The sequence below is a fragment of the Equus caballus genome, chromosome 29 (assembly GCF_041296265.1).
Source record: "Equus caballus isolate H_3958 breed thoroughbred chromosome 29, TB-T2T, whole genome shotgun sequence".
In the NCBI taxonomy this organism is placed as follows: Eukaryota; Metazoa; Chordata; class Mammalia; order Perissodactyla; family Equidae; genus Equus; species Equus caballus.
In genome coordinates, this window is record NC_091712.1 from 39,680,715 (window position 1) to 39,696,599 (window position 15,885).

Genomic DNA, 15,885 nt, shown 5'->3' on the forward strand with positions numbered 1-15,885 from the left:
GGCTCCTTTTGTGGCTGGCAGTTCGCTGAGGAACAAGCTGCTGTATCCCGGTGGCCCCTCCATCAGACACATTGCCTGCTCCTTTCCTGAGTGGCAGTGTCCCTTGCTCCTGACCCTCTCTTCCCTGTCTGCTCCTTCAGGTGGCCACAGGAGCCTCTGAGACCCTTTCTGACCTTCCGGAACCTCATGGAACTGGGACGATGTCCTCTCCTTCTCTTCCTGGGCCATGGTCTCTTAAAGCCGCTGCTGACATGGGCCACTCCAGTGACCTTTGCCTTCCTGCCTGCCCCAGACTTCGGGGGACCACGTCCTGCACTCCCGGTGCTCTCTCACCATGCTCCACTCTTGCTTCTTCTTGGCAGGTACCTGCTGGGGAAGGAGACGGTATCCTTGCTTGGAGGAAGCCAGTCCCTGAATGAGCCCCACCTGGCTTCAGAGAGAAGAAAGCACTCTCCACGGGGCTGGGGGAGAAAAGCCTCTTGCTGCAGCCTCCCCACAGGCCGCACCCCGACTTCCTTCTCCCCTCTGTGCTCTTCCACCTGGGCGGGTTGGGGTGGAGTGAGGCTGGTGCTACCATCTCTGCCTTTTGGGGTGGTCCCTCTGCGAGACCCTTCTGTCCCCTTAGGACATGAGGACACAGATTCCTTTTATTTCCAGCACTTGCTAGAATCTACCATCATGCTGGTACCTCAGGGTCAGCACTGGGCAAAGAGTTGGGGCTGTAAGGTTGACAGACACCTGGGCCCCCTCACAGGGCTGCTGTCCAGAGGGGGACAGACTGGAAAGGCAGGTGCGTTGAGGCGTAGTGGTTAGTGGGCAGGCCATGGAGTCAGACTGAGGGGTTCCCACATCCATGGGGCCACCTGAAAACCAAGAGATGATTGGCGGGTTATTTCACCTCTTTGAGCCTTCTTTTCTCCTCTGTAAAATGAGGGAGGGCTTTCTGGTGATTAAATAAGACAATGCACGTAAAGTACCAGGTAGATCACAAGTGCTTAATAAAAACTAGTTATTTTACATTATTTATATTATATAAGGTATATAAGTACATTATGTATTATAACATATAGTTATTTATATAATTCTTAATTTTTATTATTATCGGAAGAAGTCCCTAAAATGTGATGTGTTAGGACAGAAAAATGTACACGATGCAATGGGAGCCTAAGGAAGGAGCTCTCAGGCCTTCCTGAGATCCTCAGCAGAGTCCTCACGGAGGAGGGATGTCTCGGGGCATGTGACAGCTGAGCAGACATTGCCTTATGAACAAATGGAGAAGGGACCTTCTAGGCAAGTGGGGTCATCAAAGGAGTAAGGACCTGGCTTGTTTGGGGCTAGCAACCCGCTGATGGTTGAATCCGGAAGGATGGGGGAGGCACCGTTCCCCGGGACTTCCTGGTTAGCTGCAGTTGGGGATGGCACCGTTCATGACAGCAGCTCTGGAGGAAGGCACACGGCCAGACATGAATGTTTCCTTTCTTCATAGAGTCTAATCTTTTTCAGAATATTGAAGATTTTATCGTAAATCCAAGTGCTGAGAGCACCCAGGCAGATGAGCTGCCTTCCTGTGAACACCTCATCAGCATGTCATCCCCCAGGTGTTAGATCTGAGCTGTGGATGAGGCCGTAATAGCACAATGGGAGCTTAAACTAAGTCTTGATGTATGAACCCCACTCTTTCTGGGATGGTCTGTTTTCAGAGCTGGTTTGCTTAGGGTTGGATTTGCAGAGTGCATAGAGAAATCAGGGTCAAGTCCAGTGAGATCCTGTGGGGAAAGCTGAGACCAGGAAGCCCAAAAGCAAAGGTCAAACCCGCAAAGTGCTAGCAGTCCAGTTGAAGTTAGGGAGACACACTCGGAGGTCCCACGTTGGGTGAAGATGGATGCGATCTGGAGTGGGCAGGTTAGGAAAAACGAGGGGCTTCAGGTGATCCTGTGACAACTTTGATGATTCCAGGCCCAACTTCCTGGGTGGGCATTGCAAGGTCTGGCTGATGTTAGGACTCTGGGCTCCTCGTATTGGCAGCTGAGGACCTGGCCCAGGAGGAATTTCAGCTGCGTGGGCTCATCCCCTCTCTGAGACACACACGGGCATGATTCTGTTCCGCAAGGCTTTCCAAAGAGGAGAGACAGCTCTGCAGGTACCAGCCGGCTCACTCAGCACTGAGAACGGAATCTGCATCTCAGCAATGACTTGTCAATGGGCTGAGTTATTGCGTCTTGAGAGCCAAGGGAGAGAAGGGGCAGGGGCTGGTACTACTCACTTCTTGTGGGTAAGAAAACGGGGGGCGGGGCATGTGAGTAACATTTGTGGAATTCATCAAGATGTCTGCTGCCTGTTCTCCATAGTCAGGCGGCAAAGAGAACAAATTCCAGTGGCTCCAGGGCTCTTGCGAGAAGGATCTTAATTCCAGACCCTTTTACTCACCTCAAACTCCTTTTCTGAAGCTTCAAGTCACTCTAGCTTTCTCTTTTTTTCTGATTCTTCTGGGATTTGGAAGCTCATAATGTTCCTCTATGGCTCACCCACCATCTTGGGTCTTTATCATTTATGTCTCCTAAGGTCAAGGGAATATTAAAACCTAGACCCTGTTGTTTTTCTGGATGTTATCAAAAGAGCTGAAGTGGAAGAATAGACTCTTCCTCCCTCTTCCATTTCTCCTTCACTCTCCTTATCTTTCTCTCTCCTCCTCTCCTCTCTTCCCTTTTTCCTCAGGCTAGGAGATGATAAGATAAAAAAAATGGAAACGGAAAACTAAAATGAGACATACACTAATGATTCTGCTTTGGGCAATGGAAAAATAAACCATACCCACATTTCTATTTTTCCCAGGATCTGAAGAACCTTGGCTATTTGGGCAGTTGGCTATTCTTGGGTACATTTCAGAAATAATTCATGTTTATTTATTATGGAGTATTTATAACAGTGTTTCAGAGCAGGTTTCCAATAACCCCAAAAAGGACTGAGGGCTCCAGCTCTGGGAGGGATGGAGCGGAAAGGGCAGGATGTCATTGCTGCTTGGAATCACAGCCTCGCCCTCTCCTTAGTGTTGTGCTTGCTGAGGCCACAACGTGAGGTGGGGGAGAGTGGGGGGAAGGGGGCTGAAAAACAAGGCTCTGAGCTTTTTTTTTTGCTAAAGTTTCCCTGAAAGGGGGTCAGAGTGTAAATTGGATTACTTTTAGCGTTTGATGGAGTATACACACACACACACATACACACACACACGCACACACGCACACACACTCTGGGCTCAGGCAGAGATTAGAGGTGACATTTCTGGAGGCACAAAAGGGAGGCGGATTCCTGAGCAGTCACCCACAGACCTGAGCTGCCCAGGAATGCTGACAGCTCCTGGGCACTGACATCATCCTCTCTCCTTGTCCTGGGAGGAGCCCTCTGACCCCCAGGTCTTGGGGCAATTATTTTTAGCCAGCGACCCCATCCTGTAGCATTCCCATGGTGTATTCAAGGGAGCCAGAATGTCAGAGAGGGCCCCTTTGACGTTATCGAGTGTCCGTCTCTTCCTCTGCCTGTGAAATTAGAGAATGTTAAGGATGGAGCCCTTGGAGCCCATCAGTCCAGCGTCTTCATTTGGTCGATGAGCATGGAGAGGTCGAATGGCTTGTTCAAGGTCAAACAGCCTGTTGCAAATCTGCCCTCTTGTCCCTCCCACCTCACCCCTCCGTCTGCCCTTTGTCTGTTGCAGCAGTTTCTACACAATTTGATCTTGGGACCCCTTGCACTCTCAAAAATTATTGATGATATCCAAGAGCTCTATTGATGTATGTCGTGTTAATTAAAGCTGAGAAATTTAAAAAATGTGATTTATTAATGCATTAAAAATACCTTAATAAACTCAGTTCATGTTAACATTAAATCTTTTATGATTAATAACTATGTTTTCCAAAACAGAAAAAAAATCAGTGAAAAGAGTGGGATGATTCTATGTTTCGCACATGGTTTTAATGTCTGGCTGAATAGACGACAGTGGGATTGTTATATCTGCTTCAGTTACACTTTATGTAGCCTCTGAAAAACTCCACTTGGAGAGAATGAGAGTGAAAAAAATTTAACTTAATGTCTTTGAGCTATTATGAAAGGATCTCGGACACCCCTAGGGGTCCCTGTACCGTGCTTTGAGAACCGCTGGTCTATTACATATCTGTATTTGCGTTGTCCAAACACTCTGTTTTACTCTGGCTCAGACAGTCATTCAATCAATATTCGTTGAAGAACTACCTGGTGTTAAGCTGGGAATTTGAGGACAAACACAGCATACGTGAGTCTCAGTCCAAAAACTCGGCTACGTAAGAAACAGAACCCACCTTATTTTGCTATAACAATGTGATATCTGATTTCACTCCATCCTCTGCCAGGCTGCTGTGGGAAACTTAACCCCAATCCTTCTTAGTCTTCCTCATGCAAAGATTGGGGCATATTCTTGGGGTCTGGAATAGTGCAAAAGCTTTGAGGGGTGGTACTGTGGCCCCCTCCCGGATGCTCAGTCTACATGGGAGCAGTTGAGACATCCACTGTCCGGTCCGATGACGGCTTCGGTCCTGTGCCTCCATGTCAGGCTTGAGGCGGGGACTCTTGCTCCCGTTTCCGTCTGCCTCTCTCCCTCAGAGGAGCCAAGAAGGTGGGCACAGGTCCTCCACCCTCTACTGCCCCAGAAACCGTGATTGCCTCTCGCATTCCCTCTTTCTCCCCTTCGGTTCCTTCCTTACAGGCCAGATGAATCTTTTGCCAGTGCCGAATCCTTCTCCCTGCAAGTTCCTTCAAGCCACTACCTCCTCCAATTCTCCCAACAAAAGCCAGAAAAACGTGCAGGCTATTTCTGGTACCCACCCTGCTTCATGCCTCCCTTGGGATTAAACGAGTTAAAAATAAATGTGCCCAGAGCACATGAAGTACCCAATAAATGTAGCTATTAATATTCTTGCGACTTTTACTTGGGGATATTGAGGCACAAAGTGTGAGCCAGGAAAGGGAAAAATTCAGAAAAAGAAACCCCCTAGGGTTCACATCTCTGCATGCCCCATGACAACGACACCTGGGCCCCTCTTCACTAGCTGCCTCTCTCGATGTTCAAGTGGAGGGCTGAGAAGGGTCCCCCAGTCCCCTTCCCTCCTTAGCCACTCTCCTTTCTCGGATCACACCACATTTTTATTTATGGGGAAGTCTGCTCCTAGGTCATTCTGCAGTAAGATAGTCCTCATGCAATCAGCAGGGTCTTGGGACGTATGCTTCTGCAAAGTCCCCGGGTCCCCCAACATGGCCCTGCTAAGGCCATCCAGCCTGTGCTCAGGCCCCTCCGGGGATGTGCAAATTTGCGGAGACAGCCTACTCCTCTCCAGCACTTCTATCTTCCTTCAGGTGACTGTCCAGGAGTTTTCAGTGGCATTAGCTTTGAGCTCAGTGCCTCCTGAGAAGCAGCCCGGGCTGTCTGATGGGAGCTGTTGCCCAGCTCCAGGCTGTTTCTGTGGTGCAGGCAGACATGGCCATCCATCTTATAGGCAGTCAGGAATTATTCACAGAAAGAAAGGTGTGAATGGGCAGACAAAGACTCTCTGCAGGCTGAGAGCATCCTCTGTGGGAGGTGGGTGGCAGCCTCTCCTAATGGGCTGGAGCCCATGGGGCAGGTCTGTTTTTGCCAAGACTCTTCGTCTTCAGGGCTCCCTTCGCCCATCCTGACGGGGCTGCTAATGCATAGTCACTACGAGCTGTATGTGTGTGTGACACCCTATTGTGTGTCCACAGGTGCACGGCAGAGGGAAAAAGGCACAATATGGAGAGTCTTCTTTCTTTCTCCTAGTCTGTCAGCTGCAGGCCCTCCACCAAGCCTGGGGGATAAGTCTGGAAGAAATATGGTTGGCAACAATTAAGACTTTTTTAAGCGGAAATACAATTTGCGTTTTCCTTAGGGTGTGACATCCATGGCCAAGTGGGTGTCAGGCCTAGTGAGAGCTGCTGTTGAATGCCCTTGTAAGGCCAGGCCAGTGCCTAATCTCCTGTGTGTGCAGGACAAGTAGGGTCCGGTCCCTACTGGACCTGGTGGCTGCACTCCACGCTCTGGTGAGTCTGGGCAGTCTTATCTTCCTGTTCCCTGGAGTGGAAACTGGGGACGAGTGGGATTCATTCCAGGCACCTGCAGAGTTGAGAGCAGAGAAACAGGCTTAGGACTCAGCCCCGCGGCCCCAGAGCCGGGGGCTCCTGCAGAGCGACATGCAACCTGTGGGGGCTTGAGTCAAGAACCACAGTAGATTACAGCTCAGAAAAAAACTCCTTGTCTAGTTCTGAGCAGACGCGTGCGAGGTGAATCAGAGGTGAGTCAAATGCCTTCGGAGGAGGAAATGACTTATCAGGCTAACCTTCCTCGCCAGTGCATCCATCAGTCACTTGCAGAAAACAAAAGAGAGCAAGAGAGAAGACAGCGTGCAAACTGCTGATTGCAAACTTCCCTTTTTTCCAGGATTTGATGGAACTGTTGTGGGGGGGTGGGCGGTGCTGGGGGTGTCTTTTGGCCAAGTCAGGCCTGTTCTGTAAGGTGCAGGAGTTCCCTGAAGACAAAAGGCCATATACTTTCCAGGATGTCTTCTCCCATAGCACAGCCTTGGCTCTTCTGGGTGCGAGTTACCTCGAAGGCAGAACACGGTTGTCAGGGGCCTGGAGAGTATCCTAAAGTAACTCTGTAGAGGCCTTCACGATGCAGGACTTTGTGGTTTAGAATCCAAATTCCACCTTGTGCCCAGGGCTTCTTGTTATTGCAATGGCAGCCGTCTTTGATTGTGGCCTCTGGGAAGGCACAGGCCTTCTGTCTGAAATGCTTTGGGTTTTGCAGCTCAGCCACGTTCACTGCTACAGTACCAAGATGTCTCAAGTCATGCGTGACTTTATCTGCGGATGGTTTTCTTTCCACGTCTCATGAAGGTGCTTGGAGTGCTAGAGATGGAGGGAAATGCAAATCATTTAAACCCTTAATCTAACAGGAGAGGAAACTGAGGCTCGATGTCCATGACACGCCCAAGGTCCTGGAGCAAAGTCAGGAAGAGCCAGGACAAACCCCAGTTCTCCTCTCCTGCTGGTCCACTGTGTGTCTAACAGTCTCCCTGAGGCTAGTTAATAACAACTAAATTTCCATATGCTGTTCCATAATAGCGGTATATTGTTTCGACAACTCTGAAAATTACTGCTCAAGTCTGTGTTTTAGGTCTCCGTTGCCTGACACTGTAAAGTTAGATTTGAATGCAGCCTAAACTTCCCGATGCCATGATTTGCTGATAGAGGTGAGGCATTTATATTTTGAGGAGGGATTGATCTGTCTCTGTAGCTGACTCTAGATTTTTTTCCCTCTTCTGTTTTCACAGTGAACGTGGGATTCTGTCCCGGGACAATCTGTGAACTGTTCCACCACCACGAGATTGTCGTTTTATTTCACACCCCCCATCAGCAACACGAAGGGCTGTAATTGATGTGGCTCAGAGATGGAGTCCAAGCAATAAAAATGAATCCCTCAGGACAGTCCGCAGCGACGCAAACGGATCCAGCGTCTGGCTTTAATGGGAGCGGGAAATCGCTAACAGATGACTGTGACGTTCACAGGGCTGGAGGCCCTGCCTTCCAACTGAAACCGTTTCTGACGGCAGCCCGTCCTCCCCACATGTGCTCTGCAGACGTGGGTTATTTACAGGCTGCCCGGAGAGCGGCCGAAGCTAAATGTATAGCAGCAGGGGCTGCGTGTGTGAAGGCTGAGGTCATGGTTATTCATTTCAGGCTGTAAAGACATTTGGTTTTAAAAACCCCAGCGACTCCGCTGGGATTGGCTTTCCGAGAAAAAAAACAGCGCCCGAGTTCTTTTCCTGTTCAAACACCGGTGGGATCAGCACTTACATCACCGGCCCCCACTTAACCCTTTGTGGGGAGGAAGGCCTTGCAACCTCTAACTTGCTGCTGGCGATTTTACCTGTTGGAGGAAGATGGCGTGAGTCACAGTGACTTACTAAGAATTCACTAAAAAGGTGTCTGATGCGTAGGTACCGGAACCAGAAGGCACAAAAACCACTAAGAAATTACACGAGGGCTCAGAAACAAGCATTTTGGTTTTTTACACGAGGATAAGTCCATTTCTGGAATCAATTTCCTCATCTGTAATACCAAAGCAGAGGGGAGGGACCAGACTCTTTCTCAGTCCCTCTCCAGCTCTTACACCTCACAAGCCCATGAATATATTCAATCTTGTATTATACGATTATTTTTAATCTACGTACTGCCTCTCCCAAGGTGGATATTTACGTGACATGGGGGGCCATGTCTGGGTGCACACAGCTTTTTTTCTTCATCCTCCTGCCCCGTGGGCTCACTACTCTTGAATCAAAGAGGTTTATTGAGAGGTGGGGAGTTGTTAGTGTTTTAAATATGCTGGGCTCTGCACACTGTATCACAGACGTGCACTGCGGAAAACAAAGGTGAAATTGGGGGTGACGGTGGAGGCAACTGTGTTGGGGGCTGAGGAGACAATGGGTCCTTTCTTATACGAAGATGTCCAGGTTGATGACAAATCCAAGGGATAATGTGACAAGTCACAGTCACCATTCCCCAAAGGTAGCTCTTTTCAGCCCTCCTGTACACCAGAGGCGTCACCTGTCACTGAGCCACCTTTGAATATGTGCAACAACAGCCCAATCTAAGATCAGCATACCCCGAATCAAGGCTTTATTAACAACCTACAATTTAGCAAAACTCTGCTCACGCAGAGAAAAAAGATTGGAATGACGAAGTGTTACCGTGGGTGAGAACACACGTGGTATGTATTTTCATCTGTTGTTCACTTTTGTGTTCTATATTTTCAAACACAAACACAGATGAAGTATTTTGGTAATGAGATCAAAAGACTTAATCCCATTTAGTTGGTAATTTAGGAATGTTAGAGCCACGGGGAGTTTCTCAAAACGGGTTTCCCTCTGCCCCCAGGGGCAGAACCACGCTCACTCCTCTTCCTGCTTCGTTGAGATTTGGGCAATTCCATACACTCCTCTTCCAAAAGCAAGAAAATGTGACTTCTGGCATTGATGTGAGCACCTCACATAGACTCACGTGGCTCCATCCTTCATGACATTCAGGACCTGAGTGAATTCCCCCTCCTTTGGCAGCATTTCTCCTCTGTAGCGCAGCTGTGGGCACAGAACTGTGTTCTTTCTTGTGTTGTCCTTGCAATGTTTCACGTCCGTTTGTCAGCTCACCTCTCAAATCATCAAGCAGGCCACTTGAGAGTGGTAATCATGTCATCTTCCTTTTAAGTTCTTTCTTTTTTTGTTTACCCGCTTTATTGAGATGTAATTGACATATAACACCGGGTAAATTTAAAATGTACAAAGTCGTGATTTCATATTTGTATATATTGAAAATGAGTGCCACAAAAGACTAGTTAACACATCCCCAAGTATGGAACGCTTCACAAATTTCAGCATCATCCTTGCGTGGGGTCTATGCTAATCTCCAGATTGTTCCAATTTTAGCACTTACCTTATTGTTAAAATGGCCTAGGTTGGTGCCTCATATATATTAAGCATTGAGAAATGAATGCAAAATGCAATTGTTTTTGAACCGCACTGATCGCATGCTGCCTAAATTCTGAGAATCTATAAGGTAAGGACTTCAAGGCACCCTGGACGAGGTTTGCGTAATACGACAGAGAGAGGGGAAGAGTTCTGAACATTGGGGGATGACACCCGTGAGTGGGCAAAGCATGCAGGGGAATGCCATGAGACGTGCTTGTCGCGGGTCGTCTGTTTGCCTTGGCCTCCTGGGTGGCCGAGCAGCAGTGGAGGCAGGTGTGGCCTGGGGGGCTCCCAGAACAGACCTTGATGGAAGGCACAGCGCAGCCACACTGCCTCCACTGTGCAGGCTGTGGTTTCCCTCGGGCCCCTAGAGAGCCACTTACATAACAAAGAGAATGGGGGTCATCTTCCCAGAGGTACAACCAGTGGGAACTCAGCCCAAGACCCTGTGACAGGCATGCTTCAGCCTCAGGTTGACGTGAGCTCCCAGCCGTGGTGGCATCAGGGTTTGGAGGTGGCAAGTCCTGCACCAAGGGTCTTCGGCCTGAGTCTCGGTCACATTCCAAAGGACATGTTTGCCGGGGTGTGTGTGTGCAGAGGCCACACACCGGCTGGAGCCAGCCTCCCCTCCGCCGCTGGCCCAGCTAGGCTCATTCATCTCCCGCAGCTGTCAGGGCAGAGAACAACAGGTGAAAGCAGGCCCGGCTCATTGTTCCCAGGAAGCCTTTAGCTACGCCTGCCACCCCTCCGCCTGCCCAGCACAGACCTCCAGCTTAGAGTGTTTCATGCTGGGAGGCCAGCTCTCCGAGCCACCGTGACCTGGAACGGCCTCTGTCCAGACCTAGCCCTTGAAACTTCCCTGCGTCGGGTCCTAGAAGCTGCCTCGGGGCATCTTGAAGGGCTGGGTGAAATGCAGGGACAGGTGCTCTGTCCCTGGGGAGCTCAGCTGGAGGCCCTGATGGCTGCAGGTCAGAGAGTGCATTCCACCTCCAGGCCCAGCTCCTCTGTCACCCAGGGTGGCGGCCTGAGCTGCTTAGTATTCCAGGTCCGTTTGTCAGCTCACCTCCCCAGATCTTCAAGCAGGCCACTTGAGAGTGGTAATGGTGTTGTTGCCTTTTAAGTTCTTTCCAATGGCTTAGTTGGGTACTTTATATCTATATAAATATACATATTTATTAAGCATCGAGAAATAAATGCAAAATGCAATTGTGTTTGAACCATCCTGCCTAATTTCTGAGAAACTATAAGATGAAGCCTTCAAGGCATTCTGAATGAAGTTTGCCAAATATGACAGAGAAAGAAGGAGAAAGGATGAACATCAGGGAACACTAACGAGGCAAAATACACAGGGAGCAGTAGGAAAGGCTGCGATAATTGGAGACGGCCCTAAGGCTGGGCAGTGGGGGGAGTTAGGTCTTCACGCCTGGGGCAGGGCTTGCCTGGCCAACCGGAAGGGTTTCCTCCGGCCCTTCTTGCAAGGAAGGCTGTCCCCAACTCTGCTCCCTCTGCTCTGGTGGCCCAGACCTTCACCTCTTTGTCACTGCCTCCCTTTTTTTGGAGGAGGAGGCAGTGAGTTTGAGGAGAGGCCGAGTCACGGTGAGGTGGGAGACTGGGAACAAATTCCAGAGAAGGGAGGCAGTTAGGCTGGGGCTGGGCCCCAGATCATCAGAAGAGTGATGCACAATCATAGAAACCCAGGGTGAGTCTAAGCAAAACACCAAATCAAACTTTAAGTCAAATCAGTGACTCCTAGCAAAAAGGCCTGGGGCTGGTTGCATCAGCGGGTGAGCAGGCCCCTTCTGTGCCTGGGGCCAGGACGCTCCATGAAAACAGCCAGTATGCCCCAAAGGCAGGAATGGGAGAGTACCACGGAGGGTGGATGTGTAACCACAGGCCTCCTAGGACAGTTCAACTGACCTCATCTTATCAACAGAGTAATTAAGAGTTGTCTTTCAGGAAATGAGGGTACCAACCTTGTCCAGTTGAGGCCGGCTGAGACAACCAACCCATCAACTGGGCCTGTGTAAATGTTCCGTAAGTGACCTTTTCGACATCAAGGGGCTGAAAACTCCACCCTCAGATCGTGCTAACACCACCATTTTGTGAACATGAGTCCCATGCAGAGTCACAAAGCTTGATTGCACTTGCACAGATCATCAACTACTTCCCTTCTCCTTCCTTCCAATCATCTATCTCCACACGTCGGACCTCCCTGCCCTTCATCCCATAAATTTTGCCCCAAGCCCTGGATCAGGGCGACGGATCTGAGAGCATGGCCTCCTGTCTCCTTGCAGATGGGTCTGACAATAAAGCTTTTTCTTTTCTCAAAAGCTGACGCCGTAATAATTGGCTCTTGTTACGTGCATCAGGTGTGAAAACCCCATCTTTGTGGGCTAACAGACACCCGGGCTGGGGCCCACCCTCTGGGTGGAGGAGGCTTTCTTCCATCCCTGAGGGTTTTCTCTCTTCATCCTTGGTGTCTCCAGTCCAGACGGCAGTCCCCTCACCCAGTCGTATGCATAGAAATAGGGGAGTGGGACAGGACAGTTTACCCCCAAACTGCTCCACCAGTGTTTGAAATTCTTGTCATCAGCCTCATGCCTCATGGAGCTGCTCAAAAAGATGCCATCTAATTAGGCTGCTTAAGCTGTTTGAGAGCGCAATTAGCAAGAATTGCTTTATTAGATTTTCCATTCTGGAAACTGTGGAGTCATCATTCTCCTCTGCCCTCCTCTCCTCCCGTCCTCCCCTCCCCTCCTTTCTCCTGCCCTCCCATCTCTTCCCCTCTCCCCTTCTCTTCTCTGCTCTTCCTTCCCTTTCGTCCTCCCTCCCTTCCCCCTCCTTCCCCTGCCCTCCCCTCCTCCGTGTCCCCACACCTCCCCCTCCTTCCTTCTCCCTCCTCCGTCCTCCCCTCCCCCAAGTCCCCTGACCTCCCCCTCCTTCTCCCTCCCTTCTCTGCCCTCCCCTCCTGTCCCCTGACCTCCGCTCCTTTCCTCTCCTCTCCCCTGCCCTCCCCTAGTCGCTTCCTCTCTGCCTCAGCCTGCACTCTGATCAGGTCCTGTGAGACTCTTTCCTCCCTTTGGACTTTCCACCGTCCAGTCTTCCCGCTGTGACACCCAGGCTGATCATCTCAAACCCTGTTTGGCCACCTCTGTTTTAAACCTGTGTTTGACAGTTGCCCACGGCCCATAGGACTAAGGCTAAGTCCCTTACCCTCAGCTTTAAGGCTGTCTCCTTTATCTCCTCACCCCTGATTACTCCAACGACCCCCTGGAGGAGAACTTTACCCACCTATATGGTATCTACGTCTTTTCCCACCTGGGACCCACCTGCTTCCACATTTCAAACTCTGCTTCCCTGTCCCCATGCCGAGACGGTGGTCTGAGTTCCTCAGTGTCCCTGTCCACATGCTGAGACAATCTTCTGAGTTCAGCTGAAGTCTCAAATCCCCCCTCAAGCCTGGACAAACTTGGGCACTGTGCTGTCCCCTTTCTGGAACTCTTGAAACCCTTTTTATTGTTGCAATGCTTTTTTGGTTTTTACTACTGGTTATGCTGTAATGCATTCATTTGTTTTTCCTTTTCCCCCTTTTTTTTTTAAAGATTGGCACCTGAACTAACATCTGTTGCCAACTTCTTTTTTTCTTCTTCTTCTTCTCCCCACAGCCTCCCAATACAAAGTTGTATATTCTGGTGTAGGTCCTTCTGGTTGTGCTATGTGGGACACTGCCTCAGCATGGCCTGATGAGCGGTGCCACATTTGTGCCGAGGATCTGAACCAGCGAAACCCTGGGCTGCTCACTGAGGCAGAGCACACGAACTTAACCACTCAGTCGCAGGGCCGGCCCCAATGCGTTCGCTTTTTTTGACTCACATATTCTATCCAACTTGATGATAATCCCAAGTTGGTCAAGGACTTCATCTCATATGATTGAAGCTTTGGGACATCCAGGTAATAGTTTCTGGATAGACTCAGTAGAATCTGACTTTTTATCATGAAGCATCCACTCAACCTAGCAGGACACAGGACAGTAAGTGCTGGTGTGGCCCAGCAGAACGAGGTGGAAGCATGGTGTGTTTCCTCCTCAGACATGGCAAGTCCTGGGGCTTGGGGACAACACGAGGGTGCTAGGAATGAGGCTGAAAGAGTGTTCCAAGGGGTGGTGTCACATCTCAGGGTCTGGAACACATCCACCCAGCTGGGGACAGACAGGGGCCACAGGAGCTGACTCATCTGTAGCCATAGTCTGAATCTCAGGGCTTGGGGCTGGGGCAGCCGGGATTGGCACGGATATTGGGTTGCAACAGAAGAAACTTGACACCTCGATTGTTCTCTCTGGAATATTCTGCCAAGGAACCTCCATGAACGCCAAGCAGGGACGGCTTCTCAGCACTGCTGCAGGCCCCAGCCAGTGGGGCGGGAACCGCCTGCAGTGCCTCAGCTGGGGGAGGATGGCCCTCCAGGACAGATGGGTGCTGTGGACGCTGGAGCCTCACTGGGCACATCTTGGACTTGCCGGCATGGGGAACCCATGCGCTGGAGGCCTGGCTCGCCTGATCCTGCCGCCCTGCCCCAGCCGAGCCCTAGCTGGCTTCCTCCCTGCCTGGCCCTGCGATCTGCTGAAATGCCCCGACTCTGCCTCCTTGCTCGTCCCCACTGCACCTCAAGTGTCTCTCCCTCTTCCTTTTGCTCCTGCCTCTGCCGTCCTCTCCATCATCTCCCTGCACCCAGTGCCTCTGGGGTCACCAAGCAAGCATGGGGGAGCTGTCCTGGCAGCCCAATAAACCGCCTTCAAAATAGCTTCGCTAAACCCACTGGGGACACCCAGTCTCCCTGGCTCCTGCTGCCCCATCTCTCCCTCACATGGTCCCAGCTGTGCCCATGGAGAGGCTGTCACTCAAGGGCCTGGTGTGCAGGCCTATTTTTGGGCCACTCCGGATGCATGCCAGAACTTTCTCTAGGGCACTTCCCCGAGGTCCCTCAGGCCCACCTTCCTGGTCGACAGCAACTGAGTGTCCCTTGGCTTTCCTAAGGAAAGGTGGCACTGGCTCGAGGCATCCTGGAATCTAGCAGAGGAGACAGACTGGGGAGAAGAAGGTGACGGTCTCCCAGAGAGAGGAAATATTGGCTAAGTTTTGGGCAGGCTTTCCTTGGAATGGAGTAGGGGACCGCTGGGGCAGGTGGCCACAGATGCCTGCCTTTAATTCCATGACAGAGGGCCTCTCCAGTGCTGGGACTAGGGTGAGGTGAGCAGGGAGCCCTGGCCCCAAATTTCAAGAGGCGCTCCCTCTTAGGTTTGCGCAACTCCCCTCCTCACCGCCCTCCCCTACAATGAGGTAACCTCACTCTGCTGTGAGTGTTAAAGTGAGAAATACCTGGGCTGAGAGTCAGGGTGGGTGCCATTCCATAGACCACTTCTCTGGGCCTGCATTCTCTCATCCATAAAATGGGTGTAATAAAACCCCACCCATCTACTCTGCAGGATTGCTGAACACACGTAACAGACCCTCGATGGGGTGACACTCAAGCACACAGGGTGTTTGCAGCACCTTCCGAATGCCCCCAGCTTCTGGAAGGGGATATGGAAAAAGTCCGATACCAGGAAGGAGCAGCCTGTGGTAGAAATGCAGAGAGCAGCGGATGGGGAATCTCCCTTCCTTGCTTTTCCCTGGGGTCACACATCTGTCCTCACCTGCCAGCCTTGTGGCATGTGGGAGGAGACCCCACAGCCCATGGTAGGAGTGGGCTTGATCTGTTGTGTTCTTCAGAGCAGGCCTTGTTCTGTAAACCTCAGGGCCTCCCAGGATGAAACCCCCGTGTGTGCTAAATGACCACCCCCAGCAGCAGTGGGAGGGGAATAAATCACCACCGGGGCTGGCAGATGTGTGTGACATATGCGAACTGTCATTCTACCCACAGAAACTGGGCAAGGATGGATGCGGCCTCTGCTCCACCAAGTAGGTGTCACTTATGAGAAGAGAGGCTGCCTCAGCTGGAGGGGCTCCTGGCTGTCCTTCCCCAGCACGGCGGGGGCTCAGGCCAGGCAAACTGCTGGGAGTGTAATGGGAGCCAGCTATTGTCCCCTCCTAACTCAGCATCTGAGAGAGCCAGCAAGCATGGGTCACTCACAGAAGAGAGAGGGCCACTCCCTGAGCTCCAGGCTCTGGCAGACACTCCAGAGGCATCTGGGGACTTTTGCCGCCTGCCTGGGGGCCTGGAAGAAACGCTTTCTGTGCCGCTGCCAAACTTCCTCAAAGAACAATGGAAGAGAAGATGCTGCCTTCCTGCTGGGGAGGCTGGAAGGGGTGTGGTGGTTATGTCTTGGAGA

General features: G+C 51.0%; 1 pseudogene; it reads right to left on the reverse strand.

Annotated features, from left to right (window-relative positions):
• Window positions 1-9,435: 9,435 nt before the first annotated feature.
• LOC111771270 (U6 spliceosomal RNA) lies at window positions 9,436-9,536 on the reverse strand (annotated as a pseudogene).
• Between the last annotated feature and the right edge of the window lie 6,349 nt (window positions 9,537-15,885).